The following is a 27,488-nucleotide window of genomic DNA, read 5'->3' on the forward strand; positions in this document are numbered from 1 at the left end:
CCTGCTATTTATCTGAAGGAACTCTACCGAGAGGACCAAATGGCAGCTGGTTAGCTGGGCAGCTGACAACTGCAGAGTCAGTACTCATCTATAAATAATGATTATTAGTTACTTGTATTACAATAACACTAGAGGTCCTTGTTGACACAAGGGCTCTGTTATACCATGTGCTGCAACTCTCACTGAGCTTACTTCAGAGTGTCCTCTGCTTATGATAAAACAAACAGCTTTTTCCCCCTGCCCTTTCTATAAGAAAGAGACAAGGAAAAATGAACCCAGAATATGTAATTTTAGAAATCAGTTTCTAAGACATTAGCTAATTTCTAAAATTACCACCTATGGATTCAGTGTGGCTCAAACTCATAGAAAAAAATGGGGCTGAATTCTTGCATAAGTTTCTAGTTCTAAGATGATTACTTATTTTTTTTTTTTTATGTGAATGATGTGAATGGTTTTAGGATCTCATGTAAGTCCTAGGAACTCAGTAGGATCTCTGTCTCAAATTTCATGGCACACCAGAAAAAACACTTTATTTAAAACATATATAGAGTTATAAAGATAGATACAGAACCAAAGACACACACCCCCAAAAGAAAAATCAAAACCCACAACTGACATCTAGTTATTAATTCATATTGTGACTCCATAATTTATAGTCCAATTAAATTCAGAATTTACCACTGGCATACAAGGGTTTTTTTATACTTTTCTGATAACTAATAGATCAGGTGTAACTGACTTTCATGCAAACTAGATAAATAATGAGATTAACAGTTATCTGACTGTGAGATAATAAAGTGTTGAAAATAGCAAGACCCTGAAGTAAATTAAAATATTTGAGATTATTTATCAAGTCAGTAAAGCTGCCTTTTCACATTTACCCAGGATATAGGAGATGGAATATTTTGTTTGCCTATGGAGATGGGATCATTGGGTATGTAAATGGACACTGATGGCAAGTTAACTGAAAAGCTAATCTGCTGTACGATGTTCTTCAACAAAATATTCGCAGTATAAATGCACTGTTGCTCTGTTCTGGTATGGATATTCTGACATGAAAACTGATAGAGTTACCAAACTTATCTTGGCTTATCAAATGGGTTTTTTGAAACAAATTGGGATCATGGCCGGTCAAAAATCACAATCATAGCATGATTAAACCAAACTTTTTTTCCACCCATACTAAAAAGTCAAAGCCATATTAAGTATCTCACTACTAACCACAACTGGTTTCTGAGTTTGTACACATTTATCAGTTGGACCATAGTTCCCTGTCTCAGCTATGCCAACTTCACTAATGGGTAGTTCTTCTCAGAAAAAGACAGAAGCCCACAGGACGAGGATGCTTGGAGCCGTCATTTTCTCCAGTCTGGTGCATAACTGCTTCTGATTATACAGCATCAGTGTTAGCGTGGTGGCTAAACAGGGAAACCCCATGGGTTCTCCAGCCTCCTTTTCTTTTTCCATATGTGCTATGAGGAAGTATGACATTGTGGCAGAACAGGCTCAAACATTATTTTCAGGAGAAAAATAATTAGCCTGAATATAAACCTGCCCTTCAACCAGCACAAAACCCAAGCAATCTCAACCTGACAAAGAGAAAACACACAGCAATTTCTCAGGACTGCAACACTTACATTTCCTATAATAGAATAGAAATTCATAAGAAATGCCGGGTCCCTAAGCGAGCTACATTCTGCTTTTGTTTCCCGTTTTATTGATATGCAGGTTTAACAAACAGTTCCAAGTCTGTGAAAGAATCCAGAAAGACTGAAAAATTCTTCTGTTTGTCAATTGTTACAAATAGGTCATGAACAGTCCCTTGCAGATGAGTCACATTCATGGAGATTGTAGTATGCGTAAATATTGCTAGAAATCACCATTTAAAGCTTCAGTTCCACTTCTTGATCTGCAAATACCATGGATTTCTTACAGTGGACCTGTTACTTTAAACCTTTACATGCTGTTTGCCAGCACGGTCAGTCTCTACTCAGTCTAATTCAAACAGTTTAAATTAATACTACATTAATTCCATTGATTCTCTAGACCTAAACAGAATATGTACTTGTATGACAGAATAGAAGATAGTAGAAGTTGTATTATATACAGTAGACTTACTCTTTATACCTTAAAAAAGAACTTCAACATAAGAGTTAAATAGTTAAAGAGTCTGGCATCTGTCCTTTACCAATAAAAAGAAACGATGTTATGCAGATTAGGTGATGGATAATAGAGAAAATGTGAGAAGAGTGTAAAAAAACTCCATCTAAAGTATGATATATTGTCACAAGAAAAAAAGAAAAAAGATCCTCATACTTCAGCTTTCTTCATCTGCTGAGATACAGTTCCAAAGGGATGGTGGTAGTGAAAATAAAAAACCAAACATCAGCCAGTTTGGAAGATAAAAACAACCAAGAAACAGAAATATCTAGAGTAAACAAACGGGAAAGCAGGAAGGAACAAAGGAAGTAAATACCAAGCATATGGCTCCTAAAAAGCACATAGAAAAAAGTTACATGAATGCTAGGCAATTTAAATCTTGCTACAGAAAATGAAGCTGAGAATATTTAAGTTCCAGATGCCAGTTTATTGATTACAACATGGTTGTGTGGGGTTTTTGGGGTTTGTTTTTGGTTTTTTATAATAAAAGACAAACAAACCACAGCCTTAGAAATACCTAAAGCAAAGAGGAAAAAGCCCCCAACAATTTATGCACACTTGTGATAATATTCATTTTAAGGGTTACCTGGAGAGTTTTACATTTGATAAATACTTTCCTTTCCCTGCTCTTGCCTACAAGAGATTTGACAATAACTGAATTTTTAAGCCTGTGTGGAGAAACACTGGAGAAACAGTCCCTCACCATCAAAGGGATGGGGGTTTGCCTGATGGGAAGAAGCTCTTCCAAGAAATCTGCATGAGAAAAAAGACAGAATAGCAGCTAGTTGAAATCAAGGAGAACATAAGGAATTATGTCCCTGAAAGGTGGGCCACAAGTTGTTTGCAAAGATAACATTTCAATAGCTTCGTTGACTGCAGATGATGGCTAAATGAATGGATACAGAATATGAGATCAATAAAAAGCCTCCATGTTTTGGGGGTTTTGGGGACTTTTGTTTGTTTGTTTTGTTTTGTTTTTTCCCCCCCCAGAAGTAATACCTGATGTGGATCTCACTATATTCAATAGTGAGTGTATTTCTTTGCTAAGAATACTCCCAAACCTTATTTATTCTGCCTGGAATCTTACTGCCAAGCTCATTTCTTCTCACTCCCTGTGGCTAAAGCTCTCTTCTGGCCTGATTCTCTTCTAGAAGTGACACTTTATATTGATAGCCCAAGCAAAAAGAGTCATCATCAAACTGGCCGTGTCATTCAGCCCCAGGGTGCAATGCCAAGAGTGATCACACATCCTGAAAACCAGCAATTCACTGAGAGCTTTGCACAAACCAGAGATAACCTTTTATTTGTCTTCTTGCAATCAAGGTAACATTATCATCATCTAAATGTTAATATATGGACACCATGCACATTACTCCACAATCTGAATGTATCACCACAGTAATTGAATGAGCATCACCACACCATTGCAAAACAAAAATTATTTTGTCTTCCAATTCTGCTGGTGGGGAAACAGAGTCACAGAATTAGAGAGACCCAACATTCAGAAGGAACTGAGTAGCTAAAGGGCCTAAGGAAAGCTGTTCCAGACTGCTAAGAAGCCACACCCAAACCACCAGCCTTACCCTCATAGCTGCATATATTTTTTTCACGTGTCTGGTTTTGGACAAGAGTAACGATTCAGTGACACTCACTTCAAGCATCCACCTTCATATTACTGAAAACTTGATTTAGGAAACAAAAACAGGTCTGGGAAAAGACCAATGCAGTGTTTTTTTCTGAACATTTGCTGACCAGAATGCTTCAATGTTATTTTATATTAAAAAACTTTTAATTCCTGTATATGCATTCATTTCATTCTTTTAAAGTATTTAACTTTTTAATATGTTCAAAATGTAAACAAAATGTTTCATTTTAAATTAATTTCATTTGTTATTGTATTAGGGGTTTCTTTTTCATATAATAAAAATACTATGCTTAGCCCAAAACATTTTTTTGCTATTCCAAAAATTTGTATTTGGAGTCACCCAAAGTATCTTTTCTCCCCAACTTTTCAAAACTGTGCATGAAATGAAAATCTGTTGCTCACCTCAGAAGTACTTGAGTTCTAGGAGAATTAAATTCTTATTTGCTTTAAAAGCAAACCTTTATTTCCAACAAAAATAAAGCAATTTCATTCCCTTTGTTTATCATAATTTAATTATTTTCCTTATTAGAACCAGCTTTATTTTAATGTTTTAGTGGTTTATGCTATGACTCATTCCGTAGATATCAGAACAGCTTGCTGCCGTGCCTTTACTTCCACAGCATCACAAACATAATTAAAGCATATTTGCTGTGATTATACTTCAGAATATACAGATCAACATAGATTTTGCTCTTAGGTATAGAATCCCTATTGTTCATGTAATTACTATGAAGAAATAATGCAAATGAGCCTGCTGGAGACTATTATTGGACTTTCTTCTTAACTTTATATGTTATAAACAAGAATTGGCATTTCACTCGGGTGGACAGCACTCACTTTATGGAATGCTTTAAAGACTTCAAATTAACAGAAGCTAAGCCACCACTGTAATAATTAATCTGGTGCATATTAATATCTCTAAAATCAGATCTTAGATTGTGCTCTAGAATTATACAGATCAAGACATGTCTGATTAGTAGATCTCAGTGAACAAAATTAAGTGTTGTGCTTCTGCAATAAAGGACATCACATCTATGACTTAGCAGCTGCCTGCACAATTGGAATAAGTAATCACAGCAGGACAAGTTAAAACTGGAGTAAAATACACATTTATAGTACCTGCTGAGAGCACTTCTTAACTTTTATAGGATTTAGGAAGACCTTTAAATTATTTAAACTTTTTTTTGTAGTTTGCAATGAAAGTCATTGAACTATATCACAGGATGAGAAACATCCACATGCTATGTTCTCCTAAATTAGTTTCCTCTCTTTCCCAGTGACAGAATTCCCTTCCAGTTACTCAGAAATCCACAATCAACACAGAGAAATCTCGCCTGTGAAGACAATTGTTTCCCCCCAGTAAGCAATCTCTATAAATCACACACACGTGTTGTCTAAGTCCAGAAGAAGCACAAGACACTGCAGAAGTCTACCTTTGGAATGGACGGGCACAATCGACTCCTGCCACTAGCACAGCTGACAGTGTTCCGCGACAGGATAGTGACAGGGTCATCCCATAGTGTCAAAGCCTCAGATGTTCAGTCAAACCAATCTCTCAATTTTTGCTTTCTCCCTTTTTTTTTTCCTAGTGTGCCTTTTCTTTACACTATTTGGGGTACTGTGCATAAAGGAATATCCTGCTGCTTTATCCAATACCCATCTAAAATTTTTGTTGAGTACACTCCTGACTAGGATGTGCAAACCATCTGCACCAAAGAAAAAGATGACAGGGGCCATTCTAGATGAATGATCCCTTAGACAGGGTCACCACTGGTGCCATATGATTGATCTGCACTACAGGCAGTCCCCAGGACTTCATCTCTTTTCTCCACTCTCATCAGTCCAGGCTGAAGCCACAAATGCTACAGGGGATCCAATTCGTTATTTTTTCCAGGGATCAGAACATTATATTTTCAAAACATATTCTCATCTTATATATGATATCATTAAGAGGAAAGTCAAATTTTCATAAATAGCAAATATCATATAGGAGCCTGATAACCTAAGGTGAAAGGTCAATGCATAAGCATGCCTGAAAGCTGACGGACTGAGTTTTGGGAAAGGAAAAAGACACGATATGACGTGATGTCGTCTTAATTCTTCGACAGTCTCTTCCTAAGCATTTCTTCCTGCTTATCTTTCACAGATCCTACCTTGGCCAAAGAATTTTGAAATACAAATTTGGATGTGCAAACCCAATCATTCCTGTGCACAGCCCTTTCTGTTATTGATTTGAATGTATTTTACTAGTAAATGGATTAAGCTGAGTTTGCTCTGGCTAATTCCAGTCCTAATTTTTGAGGCTCTTTTTGAAATGATATATTTATGAAGCAGTCCATATTTTTGCCCTTGCAAAAGGTGCAATCAAAAGAAAGGATACCAACTCTCTTCTGAATGTACCATGATGCCTAGCTGACGTACAAACTATCAAAAATGGAGATATAAACAAAACAAAAACAAAGTTAAAAAAAGATGTTTTTTCTCTATGCTGCACTAGTAGACTCTCCCACATAATTTCAAATGCAGACATGTACTTAGATATCTCATTATGTTGTGTAGTATCAAATCTATGTCTATCCCCCATGCTGAACAGAAATCCGATGTTATAATTATTCCGACATTCTAAGAACCTTCCCAAATTGACAAAGTTGCTCTTTGATGCTAAATTTTGATTTATATTTTAGTGATTTCTTTATTTTAAGCAAGGGAATGGGGGAAGAACTCAAATCATATTTGTTCACATGGAAAGAAAAAGCATTTTTAGAAAACTAAAATTAAACTTCAAGAGCTTTGATATGTTACTTTTTTTTTGGTTCTTCCTTGTATTATAAAAATGCAAAGGAATTTTCACTTGATGCATATCTAAATGCCTGCAAGTTCTGTAGTACGTGAGTTTGAATTAAGTTAGCATTATTTTTGAAAGGCTAAGAAGTGCAACCATAGTTTAGCTCTGTTCAGCCAAGCAGCATCTGTGCTTTGAACTGACAGAAGCCTTTAAGCGCAAAAGCTTAGATAAGCTGATGAAGATGAAACCAGCCACATCTGCAGTTACTTAAATCCAATTCAATTCAGCCCTATCATACCACAAATCTCAGATATTCTTGCACATTTTAAAATAGTATTACTGTGGGGTAATAAATAATAAGCTTGCACAGATAATGAGATCTCAGACAGAAAGAGAAAAAAACAAAAGATTATTTCTTGGTTCCTGCTCCCCCAGAATATAAGTTGTTACCACCACAATAAATTCATTACTATGAATTAAAAATCCCAATTTTACTGACTTACTAATTAGAAATTTCCCTTTTAATGTGGAAAGAGCTTTCCATTCCCAACATGAAATTAACTGAAACAGAAGAGCAACATATTTTATACATTACCTTGTTGTTAGATTTACATTTGGCTAAGATCAAGAACTTTGGCTGACTTGCACTGTACGTACAGGAAAAAGAGCAACAGTGGCATTACTCTGCATTCAGACCTCCCTATATTAGAAACTCAGACAAAATATGGAATGTGAGCTACTACAAATTATAGTTTACTTTCCAGGAAAAAAACCCAAACAACCCACCAACAGATTGTTGAGCCCTGTTCTCCCACCCCTGAATATGAAGGTTGTTGGAATTAAATACACTGGTCAGATACCTTCTTTTAGAGAGCTAAAAAGCTCTCTGTGCACAATACCAGAAAATAAGTGAAAAAGGAAATGCTACATCTATGCCACCTGAGGATTCCCAAATACCAGGGCAATCAGGACAGAAATGAATCCACACCACCATACTGGCCCATGGTGGCCAAATCAGTTGAGCAAATGTCTTTCAGCAATCTGTCTGGCATAACATCGTCCAGCTGCATTTTACCCTCCTTGTGGACACAAATTAACAACATAAACTCCAGATGTAATTGGCCCTGCCGTGCCCTTACCAAAGTCAATGCAATTCTGCAGTGCCAACAAGTTTTGTGACAGCTTTTAATTAAAACAAATAAACAATGAGATTAAAATGTCAATTAAAAAAAACCCAAAACATTCAGGTAATTCCATGTTGGTTAAACTTTTCTTCTATGTGGCCACCAAAAGCACACAGGTAATTTAGTATTTCAAACTGATTGTGCAAATAGATTAAATGTTAATGTAAAATTGTTAAGCAAATAATTTCAGGAGAAAACCATTCTGGGATACAGTTATGGGAAGAGGTCGCATATGCAAAACTAAGCTTTGCCCAATTGATTTCTAATTATAAAATCAGAGACTCTACAGTTTGTGGTTAATAGTCCTTCCCTTTAGCCTGAAAAAATAAACTTTCAGCATGCGCTCACGCACAAATACACATAAAACGCTTCTCATTGTTTTAGTAAGCAAGTATGTGTCCTGGCACCGTTCAGCTAAGAATGAATCAGATGATGCCTCACTGAAGGCCATCTATGGAATTAAGTCTACAATGCCTCACTGATGGCCAGCTGTGATGCAGCAAATTGTTCCTTATAATAAAGCTACAATAATGTCTGTTTGGGGGGAAAAAAAAAAAGCCACAGGCGGATTCTACAAGGGCTGAATAAATTTAAATGCCAATGTTGCATAATTACATAATTTTATGTTTCCCTTTGTAAAACGATAGTGGCTAAAAATTTCATATATTTAATTCATTCATTCTTCAGCATCAAGTGTAGACTGCCAGGACATCTGAGTCTCTTGTCTCATTTCATCTTTGCATGAAATTGGACAGTTCTTGGGATGAAAGAAAGCCAAATAGTACAGTTCTACTTATTAGGTGTGCTCAACATAAGGATGCTTTTGAGTAGATTCTGCACCTTCATCATAGACTAAAGTGGCATGAAGGCGAGTATACTTTGTCTATAACAGAAACAAATTAGGAAATTCTTTAGTTAATATACAAGGTACAAGAGCATTTGATGCACAGGTCTACCTGTCTATTTTATACAATAGCTGTATTCAGTGTACGTGCACTGCATTTTAGAAATTGATGATTTCTTCTGAGTTTATAATTTTGTAATGATAAAATGCTAGCACACTCATAAACATTGTGAATCTTTTTTCTTGGGGAATCTAAATTCTGTGTTGCGCTGCGTGACTACTCAAATAATAAATTACTACTCCTCATAACAAGAAGAGAAGAATTGTGATCTATATAACTTGTCATCTCCATCACTGATATTTACAAATGAATGCATCTTATGATTTGGCTGCTAGAAATTTCATCCTGTAATATTTGCTAAAACTTAGTCATCTTCATTATTTTTCTCTGTAAAGCCGTAAAAAAAAATTCACAAGAAAATTACTTTTTAAAAAGAAAAATATTTTCTTAATAAATCATTACTTTCAGTTCTGGGCTTGATTTTCTGCTGCATTATTCCACTTGCACACCTACGAGAGTCAGCAGAGGAGAGATGACATTTCTTGAGCAAACAGGTCTTTCCTCGCTCTGCTCCAGTCCCCTTACCACCCATTCGAAGTTACACAAAGTAATCTCGAAAACAGTGCCACAAATTCAGTTGCATATATCTGAGTAACACGTTTTTAATCATGCATTGCTAGTAGACCAGCTTGCAAGCCAGCGGTCAAATTTTGTGGTGGCATCACCCACAGATGTTTCCCAGACAGTGAGACACAGGGAGCTGTCAACCCACTGTGAATCAATTTATTCATTCTCACCAACTCTCCAGTCAATTTCATCCTTCAAGGTGCAAATTAGAAATACAGATGTATTCTCTGAAAAGCTTTCCAGATTCAGGTTTTTAAAAGCAAGTTAAGAGCCTGCTGGCTCTCATCCAGTGTAGTATCAGTTTAACACTGGAGGAATACTTCTGCAGGGAGCAACATCCCCAACTTTGAAGTGAACTTTATAAACACACATTTATATGAGTTATGTCTCTGCAGACCTAAAGTCCTAAGACTTCATAGGCACAGTCAAGACCTGACGAAATGCCTTTCGACTTTCAGCCACTTCTACCACATGGGGAAAGTGCAAAGCTCTAAGACTATACCATTGTCTTAAACTACGTGTCTGACACCGTTAGTACTGGGGACCAGAATTTGGAGGACAGCAAGTACCTGAGACTGTTGCACGAATGAGGAGGAACTTTAGTACTTTTTAGCTATGTAGAACAGCGAGATATCTTGCACCAATTCAAGATACACGCCAAAGACCTGGAATAGAAGGTAAAAGGAAACTGGAAGCTGCGTCAATAAACTGCCTAATAAAGTCATTACATGTCTGTGACGTGATGCGATGAACAGCAACAAAGGATGAACAAGGGTGTGTTACATCTGTTGCATATGCTCTTAGCACTGCTGAGTGGAACTGTGTTACAGTACTTTATTTGTATTTGCTGTGAGAACTTGCACCTATCAACAGATAAATAAAACAAGGAAAGTCTGTCAGGTTTTCTACTACCCTGATATTTAAAGATTTTTTTTCTAACATTGCAGAGTGACATTAATAATGGTACAATATTAGTTTGACTGATACAAAGTAGATTGAATTTACTTATCTAATTATGCCTCGCTTTGGCCTAACCATAAGCACTATGAAGAACAGGCAACTAACCCCAGTAGGCTGCTCTGCTGTTCTGCCTTATCAGTTGCAACATTGGTCCCTCATGATAATACGTTTCAGAGGATGAAAGCAGAAGACTGCGTAGGTAAGAAGCAGCAATGAAAATGTTTCATTCACAATATACTTGCTACCCTTTTTTATTCTGCTAAGACTGCTTGGGGCAAAATATTTCATTCTAGCTCAGAGACACTGCTAAAATTTTTATTAATATGCATTGCTCTTTCTTTTTAAATCTTACAAAATTGAATCTGAAATAATACTACTCTGGATTCTGAAATATGATTATAGGTGAGAAAGTAGAATTTTCTAGCAGTCACAATGGCGCTCCTATCTCCTTATTTTTATATTCATCCTTTAATATGCAGATAATAACAAACCATAGCTACATAAATGCAAATACCAGAGAATCCATTTTAATCAGGATACAAGAAAAAAAAAAGTATAGAAGTGTAGAGACAAAGCAGTACTTCATGGAAGTAAGAAGTCATACACCTATACAGTTTACATGTTTATTATTGCCAGTGAATTCTTAACTTGCTCTTGCAAATAGCTGTAGGATAGTGACTCAATCATGATGAGCATCAGCCAAATCCAGCCAAGGGAGGGAAAATAATGCACAGGGTTTTCATTTTGTTTGTGGCACAAGAATGAACGTTCTACTCTGACCAAGACTCTTTCAAGAGTACGAAGGATATGTGCCACAAAGGCTTCAGGGTGCTCCATGAACGAATGTTGCCTTTTCAGCTACAGAAAAGGTTGTAACGTACTCTTCTGTCTCTAGGGAAACTTTTGAAGTCTAAACTGAATTTCAGTAATATTTTGCAAATAGTATACAGTTGTTGCTATAAACTTAACTGCAGATGCACAGATTATATTTAAGCCATATTTTTAGAACAAAGAAGTCAAAAAATCAGTTTTGAAGCGATAAGCTTTTATCCAAATTAAGAGGGCAGTGCATGCAGCTGGTTGACTTACGGCTAATGTGGTACTTTTCAGAGCTTTTAACACACTTTGCTGATTGTTTGCTCAAGGCATATGGTTTGAATGAGCTGGGCAGCGCACAGTACAGCTGGCAGACTAGATAGCAAAATCTGGCAATAAGCCTTAGAGTTATGTGTGACTAGGTATCAAATTTGCCTGAATTTTATGTTATGATTTCTACCCTATCAGTGTAAATTTGAAGTTACTTCAGACTCTACTACCCTAGATGCTATTGCTTCCAATCTTGCAGCAATTAGATATAGCTGGCCCATGTTGTGGAGGAACGGTCTTAAAAAGGCAAAAGCTTTTTTCTAGGGCAAAGTAACTATGAAAAGCTTTTATTAAACAATCCCAGTATTTTCAAAATGGGCAAGTATCATTTTCTCTAGTGCACAGATTGGGTAACTGTGACAGGTGCTGTTCCAAATACACATTCATTTCAATCAAGCAAAGAATGGGAAGTTTTTGGCAGCTTCTCCTGTTTTCACTATTACCTCCCATAACTTCAGTCAATGGTTTCAGCCTCAGCTCTGACATTCAGGAAGGTCTAACAAAACTCTCCAGCAGTATCTGAATACAATTTTTGTATTAATTTAATAAATGAAGCATCATTTTTGGACTCTCAGCATAATAAACTCTCATTTGCACTGAGTAGATTCATAAATTCATGCTGTTAAAAACTGTTTTCATCAGAAATGGGCCAGCCTCCCATGGTGTCCATTCATATTCCAGTTCTGAACTGCAGGAGGGTGTTTGCCAGTCACAAGTGTTCAGTTATTATTACGGAGTGTCCTTTATTGCTGCTTGAAAAGCCAATATAGATACTGAGTGACTCTCATCTCAGGGTACATACAACTGTGTATTTCTGAGCATATATTCACAGTTTTTCAGTGAAGTGCATCACATTTTTATGCCACATGAGCTCAATGTAATGAATTAAGATGAATACGAAGAGAAATAGAGAAGCAGCAAGTTCCCTGCTACAGACCTGCATAGCTATGTAAAAGTACTTTGTGATAAAATGTGTGTTGTAATGCAAATGCTTCGCTGAACTCAAATAGCGTTTCAAGAACAATGGACTTTCTCAAGCAAAATAAATAAAACAGCACAGAGACTCTATTCATCTCAAATATTATTCTCTTAAATTTAGAACGAAACTAATTTTCAGGAATTCCTATTTCCAACAGTAGAAGTTTCATAAATTTGTGAGGTTGACTAATGTCTCAAACAACAAAGAACAGCTGGACAATTTTTGAAAGTATATTTCAGTAAAAATGAAAACTAAATCCTTTTTGCTATTCCCACAATCCTTTCTTCCCACTCCCTAATTGGTCCTAATGAAAATAATATTGAACATGGGGTCAGTGTAGACATGCTATACTTGGACAAATTGAAAGTAAATAGTAAAGGAGGGTTTTTTTTTTATTTTTTACATCTCAAACTTCAGTTTCCTTAACAACACAAAGGAATACAAAGAGGGAGAAAAATAAGTATGGTGAAAAAAGGTTGCATATTCTTAAAGAATTACTGCCACTAAGGTCTCGAACCTTTTGAAGATGACCCCATGAATAATGAATAAAATGTGCAAAGAACACTGGTTTACAGGACAGAAAGATCCAAACATAATAAAAATGTTAAATACATTGAAGTGAAGTTTGTAGAAGTTCATTTGGGTAGGAGTGAAGCACAATACAACTAGAAAAGCTGCATAGTACCATTTCTACAGCAACAAATAATACAATATGTTTGTACAAGCTCATGGAGCGGCTCTTGGAGAGATGGCACGGCATATGTTCTGACACATGCAAGTGAGCGTGCCACACCTATGACTTTACTGCTGTGGCCTTTAGAGCGTCTATACTCTAAGGTTGATTTTTCATTATTTTTAAACTGTATTTTTAAAACCGAATACATTATCCAGCACTAACACTTGACAAACTGTACAAATATATATTCCTTTATCTGCAAGGCCTGATTTACAGAGATGCTCATAGTATACATAAGCTTTGCAAGAACAACTGAAACACTGAATAATATTAAAAGCAGCTATACACAAACCAGACTGAAGTATAGTTCAAAGAACATTGAGAAGAAAGTAAGGAATATTAGGGGTCATTTCACCTACAAAGAAGAAATGTCATCAGAGCATTACAAAATTTTATTTCCTAAGCAACTCTCATGTCAATTAGTTACCAGGCACATTTCAGGTCAATTATCTAGCATTAATATGGACATAATCAGATGGCTTCTTAGATTCACATAGAGACTTAGAAATCTACCAGCAGCTTTAGGCAACTGTATCTAAACAGTCTCTCTAGCCCTGAAACAAGTAAATGCCTTTTTCCAGGTTTGCACAAAAGCTGACAGCCTTCAGTTTGCATGTATTTTAGCCTTCCACGTCACTTGGATTTAAAAATAGACACACCTTCTCATAGAGGGCCTGATTTCTAGAATCACGCAGCTAACTTTCATAGAACACAGGAAACATGCTGACAATTTCCTCATGCCACATTTTACTTATATAATTAGGCAAGTATTTGAAAATCCTTTCCCCCAAGACGAGAACACCGAACAGCAGTTTTCACTCCTCTTAATTCCCTTCCCCTAGGTTATACACCATTTCTCTTTATCCCTGTTCTTTGTTTTGCCCATTGATGTTTAAGTTTTTGTGCCAAGGGAAGAACTTTAAGAACAGACCCACCTCAGACTATCAGGCCCTCTCTCTTCTGGAGGAATACTGGCCTGAGCTACGAGCCTAACACAGGGAAGGATCCATACCGACTGAATCCACGTCAGAGGTACTTCCTGCCTGGGCTGAAATTCCAAGCAAAGACAGGTGATCCAAGTTTGTTCTATCAGCAAATAAACTCAACAGATAATCAAAACTATTAGCCAAGTTACCTCATCTCCACTGCTGCTTTACCTCAGGTTAAAAATGTAACTTTTGGTTTTTTAATCATACTTGCACCAGATTTAAAAATCCAATTACTGAACATCCCCATTTTTAACAATGTTTTCACAGTAAATTAAGACAATGATTAACAAACAACTCACTAAGCAAATTATCTTAGAACTCAAGTGTTATAATTGGAAGAACTCAGTGGATATTTTCACGGTAATGCAAAATAGAAAAATCTTGGCCCAAGAACATAAACAACAGAATTCAGACCTCAATTACCAGGCTTTACATATGATAGCCATGGAATAATCTGGCCAGCTGAAGATGGAATTTAAAATAATTCAAAATTTGGTCTTGGAGAATGAGCATATTCACACCACAAAACTCTTAATTACCAACATAAGCCTACTATTGCATTTAAATATGCAACTAATGTCAAGCTAAACTTTTAAACTAGAACAGGGGGGATGAAATCTTCACTGAGGGATCTAGCATCTCCTTTAAAATAAGCATTGTGAAAATGGCAGCTATCTTGCTGGGTTACACACTACCAGAATCCTGGTAAATTGTTCACAGCTGGAGAGTTGTATCATTTTTCTCTCAGTTCTGTATTCATGAGAGCCCTTGATACCAAAATAAGTGAAAATAAAAAATGAGAGTGTTAATTCCACAACAAAAATAAAGACTAAAAGGTTTCACTGCGGATCTACCATATACTTGCCTTGAAACTGTCTGCTCTGCTTAGCAGTCCTTAACTTGGTATCTGTGATTCTGTATGGCTTTTGTCGTCTCCCACTTCAGCATGATTTATGTCAGAAGGTTTGGAATAAATTAACTCTTCTACAGTGTATTGCAACCAAGATGATTCTAAAGACATGCTGATTGCTTCCCCCTCCCCCCATTTATTTTGCTCAACCTAGTAAAACCCGTATCAACATGTGGCTTTGAGTCCTAAGTGGGGAAAAAAATAGAATTATTTAGAAAGGCAGTAAACTCCTGCTATAAGCCAGTGTTTAAATAATATCTCTATATAGACATATCTATATATACACACACCAAGACGCATACGCATATGCTTAGACTAATATATATATTCCCCTGCAGTTCTGTATTAATCAAATTTAATACCCTGTAGTAGAAATACAATACTAATAACTCAAAATAGCACTTCTGTTCAAGTTGCCTTGAACAAGCTTATTTGAGTTCTAATTGTGTGCTGAAATTCTCTCTTTTAATGCCTAGTCTGTTTGATGGAAAATGTGCCAACATTTGAGAGATTTGATTACCTGTATAAAATTATGCTTGTTCATTTTTCCTAGGCAAGATACTCTTGGGTAAAGTTATATTAAAGAGGGAATAGAAATAGTGTACATCCAAAGAAAATATTTTCCAATTATGCTTCACAAGATGCAGAAAATATTACTTGTGATAGAGGATTATGAATGAGATAATTACTGAGAACCTAATGTACCTAAAGCTACAATAAAGGAGAGAGAAAAACATTAATAAGTGGTTATTGACTGTTCTTCCTGCTCTTTGTAATAACAGGCCAGAACAGTACCAAGGACAAACCTTTCCACAGTTTTGCTGTAATACATTATATACAAGAATACCTTTCCTACTTACATTGACCATCATTAATTCCTATAAATGAAACCATATCAGCTTTTATTTAACAGCCAAAACACTTTATGCCTCTCAAAACAAGCTTAATAAGAGATCATTCATATTAAGAGTCAATTGAAAATAATAGAGATTTAGAAATACAAAGGATAAATGTTTCCTCTCAATTTTTTTCATTTTACACATTCTTAATGAGCAAGCTGCACTTCCAAAAGAATCCAGACTAATACTAGGTTGGTAAGGTACAGAATGACAAAAGACTCTGACTTTCAGAAATTAAAGTATGTCTCATTATCACTTTTTGATTCTCAAATGAAATAAATGATAACTCAATTATTTCTGAGAAGCCCTAGCAAAGAATGTTTGAGCTTCCACATACGGTATTTCAATACAGGTGTGATCAATAGGGAAGATTATAAAAAAAGGATTTTAAGTAGCTGCAGCTCTTTTCCTGCTGCAGAGCAGAACTTGGTACGCCATGCAAAATTACCTTTGGTGCATTCTTTTTTCAATTTCAGCTCACAATACTGCTACATCAAGTGTGAAGGTACAGTCACTACAGAAAAGGTTAACAGTATTTCTAAAAGAATGACAAAGGACATGAACATTACAAGGGTCAATCTACATGGAGAGGAAGCTGTGCGAGTGCTGTGGCTTTCTTACACTCCTACGCTTAATTCCAGAAAGAGCAACAGTTTCACTAATGAAACACATGCCCTACCGATTATTGCGGTCCCCTCTTCTTAACGGGAATCCTTTTAATATACTCTTAGATACACGCACCAGCCCGTGCCTACGCACAACCCATGCACACCAGTTTTCATCTCAGTGTAGTCATTGCTTTTTCTTTCATCTCCCTGCCTCCACCAGACAGTGCATAAACTGTATATAAGGCTTTACATTAAGTACATTAAGACAGACTTAATGCTTAGTGAATTCAATAACTGAATTTGGAATGAATTTGACCTATTGAATCTGAAGCAATTCAAAGTATCTAGAAGGCTGGACTCCTCAATATTATTTTTATCAACTAAAAGCAGTACTGCAAAGCATACAGCTTCACAAAGCAGAAATTCAGGCTCTGTAACAGAACATATCATGGGGCATAATAAGGACAAGCAACTTATAAATTAAGTGGCTGAGAAAAGAATAAATTAAGGATTAGCTATTACTGGATTATTGGTCTCCCTGAGAATTCTCAAACAAATGATCCTGAGAGATTTCTTTTGATAGTGTCTCATGGGGACAATGAAACACATGAGTGCCTGAAGGCTGCATCATGGTTATTACAGCAGGAAGGTCACCAAGAAAAGAGACTCCTGAGGTTGGTTACTTTGTCCTACACCAGCCTAGATCCTCCTCTCCTACAGAGGTTTTCAGAGCTAGATACAAAATGGACTGTCAGGTGAGCAAGTACATGTATTCTTCCAGGCTGACAATCTGCCTTCCTGATGTGATATCGGAGCTTTCCTCTCAAGGAAACTGCCCTTGGAAACTGAGCCTTAAGACAAAATAAGCCACATTTTCCTGGTTTAAGAGTGGGGAAAACATCCCTTATGTTTTCCAGTCTTTCCGCAACTTGCAGAATTCACAAATGTGTTCCTGATTCTGTAGAGATGTCAGCTGGAATAAATACTGACTCAGTTGTACTATGGATTTTTTAACTTTACAAGTATGAAACACATTTCATAACACATCCAAAGCACTGCAGTGAACCTGTTGTCTCAGAGCGGGCCTCCAGCCTGACTAGTACAGCAAACTTTTGCTTTATTACCCCATCAGACTTCGTCCCATAGGGAATTGTTTATTACAGTATTTGGGCAGAATGCATTTGATTTATATAGAAACATTTACTCACAGAAAGTTCCCTTAAAAATCCAAATATTTATTTACGCAAATATACTGCTCAATTCCTAGTGTTCCTTTGCTTATCAGTAAATTGCAGTAACTAGCAGGTGGTCATCTCGAGTGACAGAATTTGGATCAATTACAAAATTATTACTTAGTGGGGAGATCAGTGCAGTTGCCTTCTACACAGAACAAGAAGCCTAATTCTGCCTAACAATTTAGAGTGTCATTTTCTGTCTTTATTTTTGCGGTATGGTAACTCCACCGTGTCAGTAAGCCTTACGTATTTGTTATTATATCACATTTAAGTTATTAATAAATTGCATAGGACACAAGTCTTGCAGAATGTCCCACGCGCTTGAAAAGTAAGCACATGGTTCCTTAGACTTCCCAAGAATATTCAGGCTTTACACCTTGCGATACCATTGCTGGCTAGTGGGAGACAGCACTGCCTATGGAAACAAACAGCGAATCAGAAAGCTTGTCCCCCAGCAATGCCATGGACTTGAGACATAATTGTAGACATTGAAAATTACTTCTCTGCCCCCCCCCCCCCATCTTTCTGCATTTGTATTTTCTTCCTCAGTTACAGTCTGCATATCCTGTTTAGACAGTAACTGCTTTGAGGCAGGAATCCTCTCCTACTCAACAAAAGGGATCAAAATTTTAATGAAGTATTTGTAATACAAATGGCAGCATTAACAGCTTTCACATTTAGAGTTATTTGGTGTACCATTGCTCATTTGCTGTAGTTCAGTTTATAGGAATGCCCTCCATGTATAGTTTGAGGGTATATACAATGTTTTAAAAATTTGCACAAGTCCACACTGAGATTCCCTTAAAAAACCCCATGGCTGAAATCTCAATTCAGTCTGTAAATCTTTTCATGCCAAGTAAAATCCTGATATATGCTTTAAATGATTTAAGTAACTTCTGCTTATTCACATGAAAACTCAGTAAATAAGTAAAAATCTTTGTATATTTACATCAGCACCTGCTCTCAGATAATCAAATATTCTAAGTAGTATGTGGGATATCTAACAAAATAATCAAGACCCATTAATTAGCAGAAATAAACTAACAAATTTGAAATATTGTGTTGGCATTAAGTCCTGTTTTAGATGATTTTGCATGAAGGAAAAACCACCAATATTTTGCCTCTGGACATTGTATTTTCTTGTCTGTATGATAAGAAAGAAACAGGAATTGTGAAGTGTGCCAGTGGTCTACATTAAATGCTTTAGACTGCATAATAATTAGAGAACAGGTTGCCTGTAAAACAGTCAACTTAAAGAGTGAAAAGGGAATAGCAAGTATGCCAGTAATTGTATTTAGAAAACGTAATCTGTAAAAACATTGGAGATTTTCATTAAGTTATTTGAGTTGAATAATATCGGATTCTGAGCCTTTTGCATCATGCTTTAACATATAGGATCATGTTGCATCAATTATGTTACAAATTATCCCAAATTAATGAAAAATAAGGTGTTTTTTCCATTCACTTTAACATCCTGATTTGTTAGGTTGGGTGTATAACATGTCACAGCTCTTAACGATGCTTGTTGCTTGATGACCTTAGAAAATAACGTGATAGAAGAGCTATGGTTTGGTTCAATTCCTCTATCCTCTGTGTACTTCACGTCTGGATGCCCACCACCAGTTCTGCATGTACTAAAATTCACCTTTTCTCACTTGGTAACAATAACAGTATTGTATGTAAGCAGTTCTCTCAGCAAGGGAAAAGAAAATTAGATAATACGGTTTCTGGATTTAAACCAGCAGATGACTGGGGCACTCTGAACTGCTAAGAAATATCTTTTGCTGATTCTACCTACAACTGGGCTCCTTGCCTCCAGTGATCCTCTGTGAAGTCTTTTATTTCACTACATTCCCCCTCATTGAGGCAATCTAACAGCAACGTGCAGCACATCAAGTTGAAACACAAACCCTCAGCTTTGCTTCTATTCACCAGGGGCTGGGTGCATAACAGTTATTGAGCTGAGACCCTGAAACACGAAAAGGGATTTCTTATGTTGCTCCTAATGATTCCTCCGGTTAATTCAGGAATGGCACTGATAGTCTCCAGGGAGAGCTACACTTACTCTTTTTCTTAGCTGCTGGCATGACTGCTGTAAAATAAAGGCTTTGAAAGAAGTTATGGAAGGGGAGTCTTTACACTAATGGGGTGTCCCCAGGAAAAAGGAAAGTTATACATTACTCTATATCACTACAGGTGTTCCTCAGGGATCACCAAGAGGCTACTCAGATACATAAATATTTGCTTAAATATCTTTAGGAAAATTATCTACATTTATTTCCAATGCCACATGCACCACACAGTGCTTTCAAATAATAGTTACCTTTAAACACTACCTCAAATACTTACTGCAGCAAATCATTTCTGTAATGAAGCTGACCGTTTCACATCCAGATTAAACTGCACAGTATAAACATCCCTGGCTTTGTCCAAAAAAACCCACCAAAAACCAAACAAAAGACCCTCAGCTGTGAAGTCCTTGGTCTGTTACACAACACGAAGTTATGCCTTCCTTTGTGTTATTTCCCTTTACTAGAATAGGAAAAAAACCCAACTTTTAAAACAGAACTTTCAAGAAACAAAATTTATGCAATCTCCTTCCCATTATTTTCACATGCAAACTACTTCTCCTTGTGATTACTGTGAATGTATAGTTATTACAGCCTAGAAATACAGAGCTGTCCACCAGCTAAAAAGCCAACCTCTCTCAGATGTACTTCAGTTCATGAGGTATCACGTACTTCAGCTCCAGAGCTCTTACTGGAAGCCTGCAGACACTGAAGGAATTAGTCTCAAAGCGTTTCTCATTTTAATGCAAAATTATTTGTAAGGTTTTCATTACATGAATCCTTGGCAAATTGAGGAACATCGTATCAGGACCTGAAAACAATAAATACACCCTTTTACATTACTGGTCAAAAGGCAATGTGTTCTGTCACTTTGGGGAAGTCACTACTATCTGATAGCTTCTCAGTGGCCTATGGGAAATATGTTTGTCAAGTTCAGAAAGGACAAACTTTTAGCAAAAATCCACCATCACAATTGGCACTAATTGGTAGTTAAATTGACAACTGGAACTGAAGCATCCTGACAGCACCAGAGGTGGGCCCTACAGGTAGAAATTGAAAACTATTTACTAAAGCAATGTTGGGAAGACTAAACAATCATAGGGCATCTGCAGAATATCACGTGGAAGGCTCTACTTAATTTTTCTTACTGTCACTTCAGCATTTTGCATGCATACTTGGGAAACATTTCAACTCATTGAGAGAAAGATAAAGTGTTGAGATCAATATACTGAAAAAAGTACAGAAGCTTCTAATTCTTTACAAAGAAAAAAAAACCCTCAATGTTAGCTACTTTTTTTCCAGAAGATTAGAAATCTTTGTGGCTTTAGTATAGTATGACAAGGAAATTTAAGCAAATAATGTTAAAGTAACATCAGGGGATCCAAATGCCTAAGCCCACACAGTGTAATCATGCCCACCATATATACCATTCTTTTTTAAGGGGGAAAAACCCCCAAACCCAAAGACCACCAAACAAAAAACCCAACCCAACTCTTTGAAGTTATTCTACACTGACTGTCTATAAAGTCTAAAATTTAAGATGCAAATCACATCACAGAGGTATTCCCACTTTAATAAAGAAAATATAGATGGCTCAGGAGGTGCCTGGTGTTTTGCAGGTTGAGCCTTTACTATGCAGGATTCCTGACATTATAATGCATTCCTTTAAGTGCAGTCCAGCTGTACTGAGCTGACATACAAGTGTTCTAAGATGTGACTCTACTTAGTAAAGTTGGGTTTCTATCATGCCCCCAGGCTGGAGATGAAGGAGCATGAAAGTGTTCAGCCTTACTCAGTGATACTCCCAGAAACATACTGAAATGAGATTTTAGAGTCTGAAGATATGTCTTTTTTGTTAACTCTAAGATAAATCAGTAAAATTATTTTTACACTTTATTAGAAAATGTAGACACTGTTGGCTACTTCAGTGAAACTGTCTTTGCTTAAATTTGTATGTTCCAAGAAGAAATTTCTTGGAACTTGTACTTAGTTAAAAAGAAACAAATGAAATTTGTGCAGACTCAGGAATATTTGTTCAAAATCCACTACTTTTATCAGGCTTCTATAAAATGTTGTATATTGTATATATTGTCTTTGCAGCAATATTTAATTGAAAAGAGTTTTTCTCAGAGCTACTTATACTGCTTACTAAGCTGATTTAGACCATGTAAACTGGAGCATTCTATGTAGTATACAGTCACCTCTTCTCCTTCAGAAGCATACAAAAGGCAGGGGGAATTAGTGTTTTCCATAAAGAACACAGTAGAAAAATAAATGATACATTTCAGCTTCTGGGAGTTTATTAAACATAAGTAGGAAAATTAGTGTATAATTATAGTTGCAAAACAACAACAAAAATCTAGGGCTCAGAAAGCTATGTTGACTTTGCAGCATTTCAGATATTGAATATTTTATGGCATGCATTTAAATCATAGATAACAAAACATACAAGTGTATATTAGAAGGAAAAGAGGAGAATCTACATAATACGGTATTCTGATTTTTTATTCTTCTAACTGAAAACTTTAAGAATACATTAATGTAGGACCATGTTATACCCTATGAAACCTATGCTAGGGCTACACTACACCTGTATTTCACAATGATTACTTCCATTCAGGGGAATAGCATGTAGTTTATCCCTAAAGTAATGAGAACCTTAGTTATATACATTTCTGGTTTGTATCACTTGAATACAACAGTATTTTCAGGCAGCCATTATAATCACAAGCTCAATGCAGGAATAAAAAGGAAAACATATGGAAAGAACTTGTTTAATTAAAACCTTGTTTACTTTGCATATATGTATCACTTGTACTTCAACAGAACTATTTATAATTTTAAACAAGTAAGATTTTACCATTTCCTTGTTAAGAGATAAAATGTATGTTGGCAATGAAATCAAAGATTGCATAAAGCATGTATAATGTAGAACATACAGCTTGAAGCTATTTATAAGTGCTCTCTGCATTTCCAGGTTTGGTTTTTACAGTAGCGCAGCCTGAAGCACTTAACTGTGAAAACATGCCTCTCTACTGCTCCTCCTACAGGAAAATTATTTCTCCTCTAAAGGCCTGAACCTAAGCCCCATACATCACGAGAAAAATCTCCATTGCTCTAAAAAGCAAAAGTTGCCTAGCTCCCTCATCCTACAAGCCATACAAAAAAAAAAAAAGCTGCATTTAACAAGAGTGAACAGACACATACTGCATAAGTCAGAATCAAGGAAGAAAAACTCCACAGTCACAGATAAAAATATCTACCTGAGACTCCACTGCACTGAAGAGTTGACCTGGCCATGTTCTTTCTGAGCCTCAGTAACACGGTCTGGTTTGTCTCCTCCCCTGTCCAAGCTTTTCACAGCAACTTCCCAGGAGCCAGCACAGCTCTTCTACCAACCACATGCCACAGATGTGACACCGCAGCTGCGCATGTGACGCAGGGGCTGGTCTCCCCTGGCCAGCTCATTTTACAAATCTCTCATGGCAGAGACTGTGTGCAAAATATGCAATATATTGTTACTTTGCGACTGGAAACAGGTAAGTTCAAAAAAGTCCGAGGAAGGTTCTGAGAGAAACCAGAGAGTACTGCCAGAGGACTGCTAGCACAGGAACAGCACCTATCTGACTGACCGTTAGTGGTTTTTTGGGTCTGGACCTAACTTCTGATTCATTTAGTGGTAAGTCAGGGAATATTAAAAAAAAAAAAAAACAAAAAACCAAACACAAACCAAGCAAACAAAACCCAAACCCTCAACTTTTGTCACCTTCATTCCCTCTTATGCTCTCTATGCATTGAACTTACAAACAACTGTTAACATGTTAACTATCCCAGGTTTTTGCTTAAAAACATCTATTAAGCCAGGTCCTACCCCATGTAAAACATCACAAATAACACATGTTCCATGAAACAGGAGCTACAATTATATACCCCAAACCTAGTTTCCTAATGCTTTTTAACTCTATTATCTCTTTCATTGTGAATTCAGTGCCTGTCTCCTGTGAAAGAACAGTGGCATTTGCTACACCACAGATTTCACAGCACATCTGCCATGGTGCTGTAAATGCATGCAGAGGAGACTGAGAAAATGCAGCAGTGTATATCAAGTAAAAGTTCTACCTAACTAATCAAGTCCACAGGGACAGCAAGCAGTGTCGCAAGACATATCACTCTACACTTGAATGAGGTTGTCAGCCACTGGGAGGGCTGCAAACTGCTGACAGCAATATGCAGTATACAGAGCCTTCTAAAGTAATCGCAGTAGCTTTGTAAAGTACGTACCTGTTTCTACGGATGAAGCAAAAAAAAACCCCAAACCCAAACAACAACCCCAAAAAGAAATGCTAGTATGAAAGGGAGGGTATTTGCAAATCTATCTATCTGTATTGTATTGCTGTGAACAAAACCAAACTCATTTGAAGTATGTCACACGAACATGAAAAAGGTTGCTTTGTAGGTTTCTCAAAATTCATATATACATTTGTACATGTACAGATCAAAACACTATGGAATTTATTGCAATACCATGCGTCAAAATAAATGCAGTATTAATACTGACAAAAAAGAAAAACTAGAATGTTTGTAGCATTTTATAGCGGAATATCATAAATTGAGAAACCACCCTAAGAGATAAGTATTCACAGACCTTTTTACAGATGTGTGAACTCAAGTAGAGCTGCTTATTTTGTTTGAGCCTGATCCTACTGAATATAATGACGAAAATTGACATTAAAAGTGCATACTGTTCAAACTCATTGTAAGAAGTTCAAGAATGAAAGCAGAAGATTTTCTCCTGTCCTTTACTTGAGTAATTGCAGAAAGCCACCACGCTTTAAGAAAGAAGTCACATTAAATCCTCCATTAAAGTCTCACCCCAGATTTTTTCATTTATTAGAGTAAATATATTGGGAATGCATCTATTAATATATATTCATGCAGAACAGCAATGAATAAGTACCTTTGAAGACTGTGCAGTTGTATTGCAACACTTAAAATTCTGAAGAGGGTCTTTATGCCTAGAAGCTGTTTCTCCTGGAAAAACTGGGCAACCTAATAAAAGGAATTACATATGTCTCTAAATCCTGTCTTGCTAAACTTTCTCTGTACTTCAGAAACTTTGGTATGAGATCTTTTTAACTAGCAGAATGAATGCACATACTCTATGTTCAGGCTTTTATTCAGGAAGATATTTGTATTATGTTTATATTTATTATAATTAATCTCAATTTTCAGTTTTATTTTGCTGATAGACATTTCAATTCCATTAGAATCAAATGCTTTTACTAGTGCCTTTCCACCCACTGGCATGAAAAACATTATTTATGTACCAATAATATTCTGAGCAGTTCTTAAAAGCTGAATTTTCAGTGGGCTTTAAAAATATATACATCATATATACAACATACATCAAATTCTGCTAGCGTGTATATTATTTCTGTTTGTGCAGAAGCTTATTTTGTACTTAACTATCTACAGCACCTAATTACATGTTTGTACAAATCATACATGACTATGAAAAGTACCATATACACTCTACGATAGTGTAGAAAGAGATAAAAACTGCAACCAAATCCTACATAATTACATTTGCTTCAAGAATATTCCCTTTGAAGCAATTAACTGTCAAATAATAAACTTGTTTGGAGATTATACTAGTACTTTGTACTAGTAAAACATGTAAAAAGCACATATAAGCAACGCTGCCTCTATAACGGCACAAAAGAACATCTATGTCCAGAAAATGCAGCAAAGAAGTGGCATACGTGTTTGGTGTCATTCTCTCCACAACCTTAAGCCTCTCTACATTTATTTACAGAGTGCTCTTCATTCACAGTACGGCAAAAAATAATCAAGGTAAGCCATAGGGCAGAAAAGTAGTTGATAAAGTCATAGAATGAAGGAAATACCTCAAGTGTGCGAATCCTTTTGCAGGGGGCAAAACTGAATGATAGAAGGAAGAATATACATAGAAAAGAGCTGAGAAGGTACTAGGTAAGTGCAAATCTACTGTGAGTTCTGAAAAGGAGGTTATTTTTAAATTGCAGTGGATAAGAAACCAATGAGGGTGACAGAGGACAAATCATACCCCAACTTCACGGAGAAGGAGAGCATTTTGGTTGTCACATTCTGTACAACTTTAAGTTTTGGGAAGAAGGATTGCCAAGAACTATAATTGAGGGAGTTGCTGCTTTACAGTCAGGAAGGATTAAGAGCAGCTCTGAAAGATGCGAAGTACCTCTGTTCCCACTGACTACAGCAGAGTTTGAAAGCACCCATAGTACTCGTAAACCTTAGGAAAGAAAAATAAGTCAGAAATACGATTTTTTTTGAGAGAGAGTGAAAAAATACAGACAATAATTACAAGAATATTTTAAGCCATTTTCATGAATAAACCAAGGATTTCTCCCTATGGGAGCAAATTTCACTTCTTGTTCGTTTCCATCTATATCATGCAGTGTTTTAATCATGCAGCAGTCTCAACAAATAGATTGTCACAGCATTTTAGAATAGGTAATTTATTCAAATGACACCAGAAGATGGGATAATGTCTTCATTGGTTTGGCTTAGTTTAACCCACCCACTTTATTCACTAATGACTTGAACAATTCAGGATATTATATCCACCAGAAAACCCTAATATTGTAGAAATATTAAGACTTGGATACACCCTGAAAATCAAAGTACTATAAAGTACAAACTCAGGATTCTCTCCAGCTACTCAAAAGCAACTCAAAATGGTTTTAAAAGCTTGACCAAAATATTCTAAAAATAAAGGGTTGGATAAAATATTTTAATATCTGAAATGGACATATCACTGTCTCTCTGAAATTGAGATACGTTACTAACCACAGAAAAACAAATGAGAGCAGATGTATAATACCTGAAATGTAAATTATCACAGCACTCAAAACTCACTGGATATAAAGCTCATTACACCTTCTGACCTTAAGTTTCAACTGGAAAGTGGCTACACTAGGGAAAATTTAGGAATACACTTGATCTGTGTTCTCTTCAATAATAGATACAGTTATTGACAGTCTCTATATTATACTATATGCTATTCACTTACCCAGAGACTTTCCAAAATTTTCATGAAATTAACTGATAACCATAATTTCTGTTCTCTAGATTATTATTTTTTTTTTTTTTTACTCAATTTCAGTAGCCAGGAATAACCATAATTTCTGTTCTCTAGATTATTTTTTTTTTTTTTACTCAATTTCAGTAGCCAGGTAATATGACCATAATGTACCTGGTTATTCAAAGGGAACTAACCTTTAGTGATAAACAATCAAGGTATTTGTAACTGCTCACTATAGGCCAAACATGCATTTAGGAACAGAAAATTCTTTTCTAAGAATAATTCTAAAATTAATTCAATCCTGATGAATGTAGATGGCCCATGATCTCTTTTTAGAGAAAGTGCAAGGCTGATTCACTGACTGGGGGTAATATACTGAGCTACAGAATAAGCTAATACATGTTAACAATCAAAGGTTTAAGGCAACAGGCAAGCAAGAGAAACGTGATAATTTTCCTTGTGTTACCTTTCTAACTTTGAAAGTAAATTACAAAATTTGTGGCAATAATGTTATAAAATAACATAAAATAGGTGTGCATATTAGGACCTCCCTATGAACTAGTACCTTGT

General features: G+C 36.2%; 1 protein-coding gene across 4 annotated transcripts in view; it reads right to left on the minus strand.

Moving 5' to 3' along the window:
- The window catches only part of CDH8 (cadherin 8), a 149,735-nt gene that overhangs the window by 106,435 nt on the left and 15,812 nt on the right, over positions 1 to 27,488 (minus strand). The gene's annotated exons all lie outside the window — the stretch shown is intronic.

This window comes from Egretta garzetta, unplaced genomic scaffold, assembly GCF_000687185.1.
Source record: "Egretta garzetta isolate BGI_Z169 unplaced genomic scaffold, ASM68718v1 scaffold23, whole genome shotgun sequence".
Taxonomy (NCBI): Eukaryota; Metazoa; Chordata; class Aves; order Pelecaniformes; family Ardeidae; genus Egretta; species Egretta garzetta.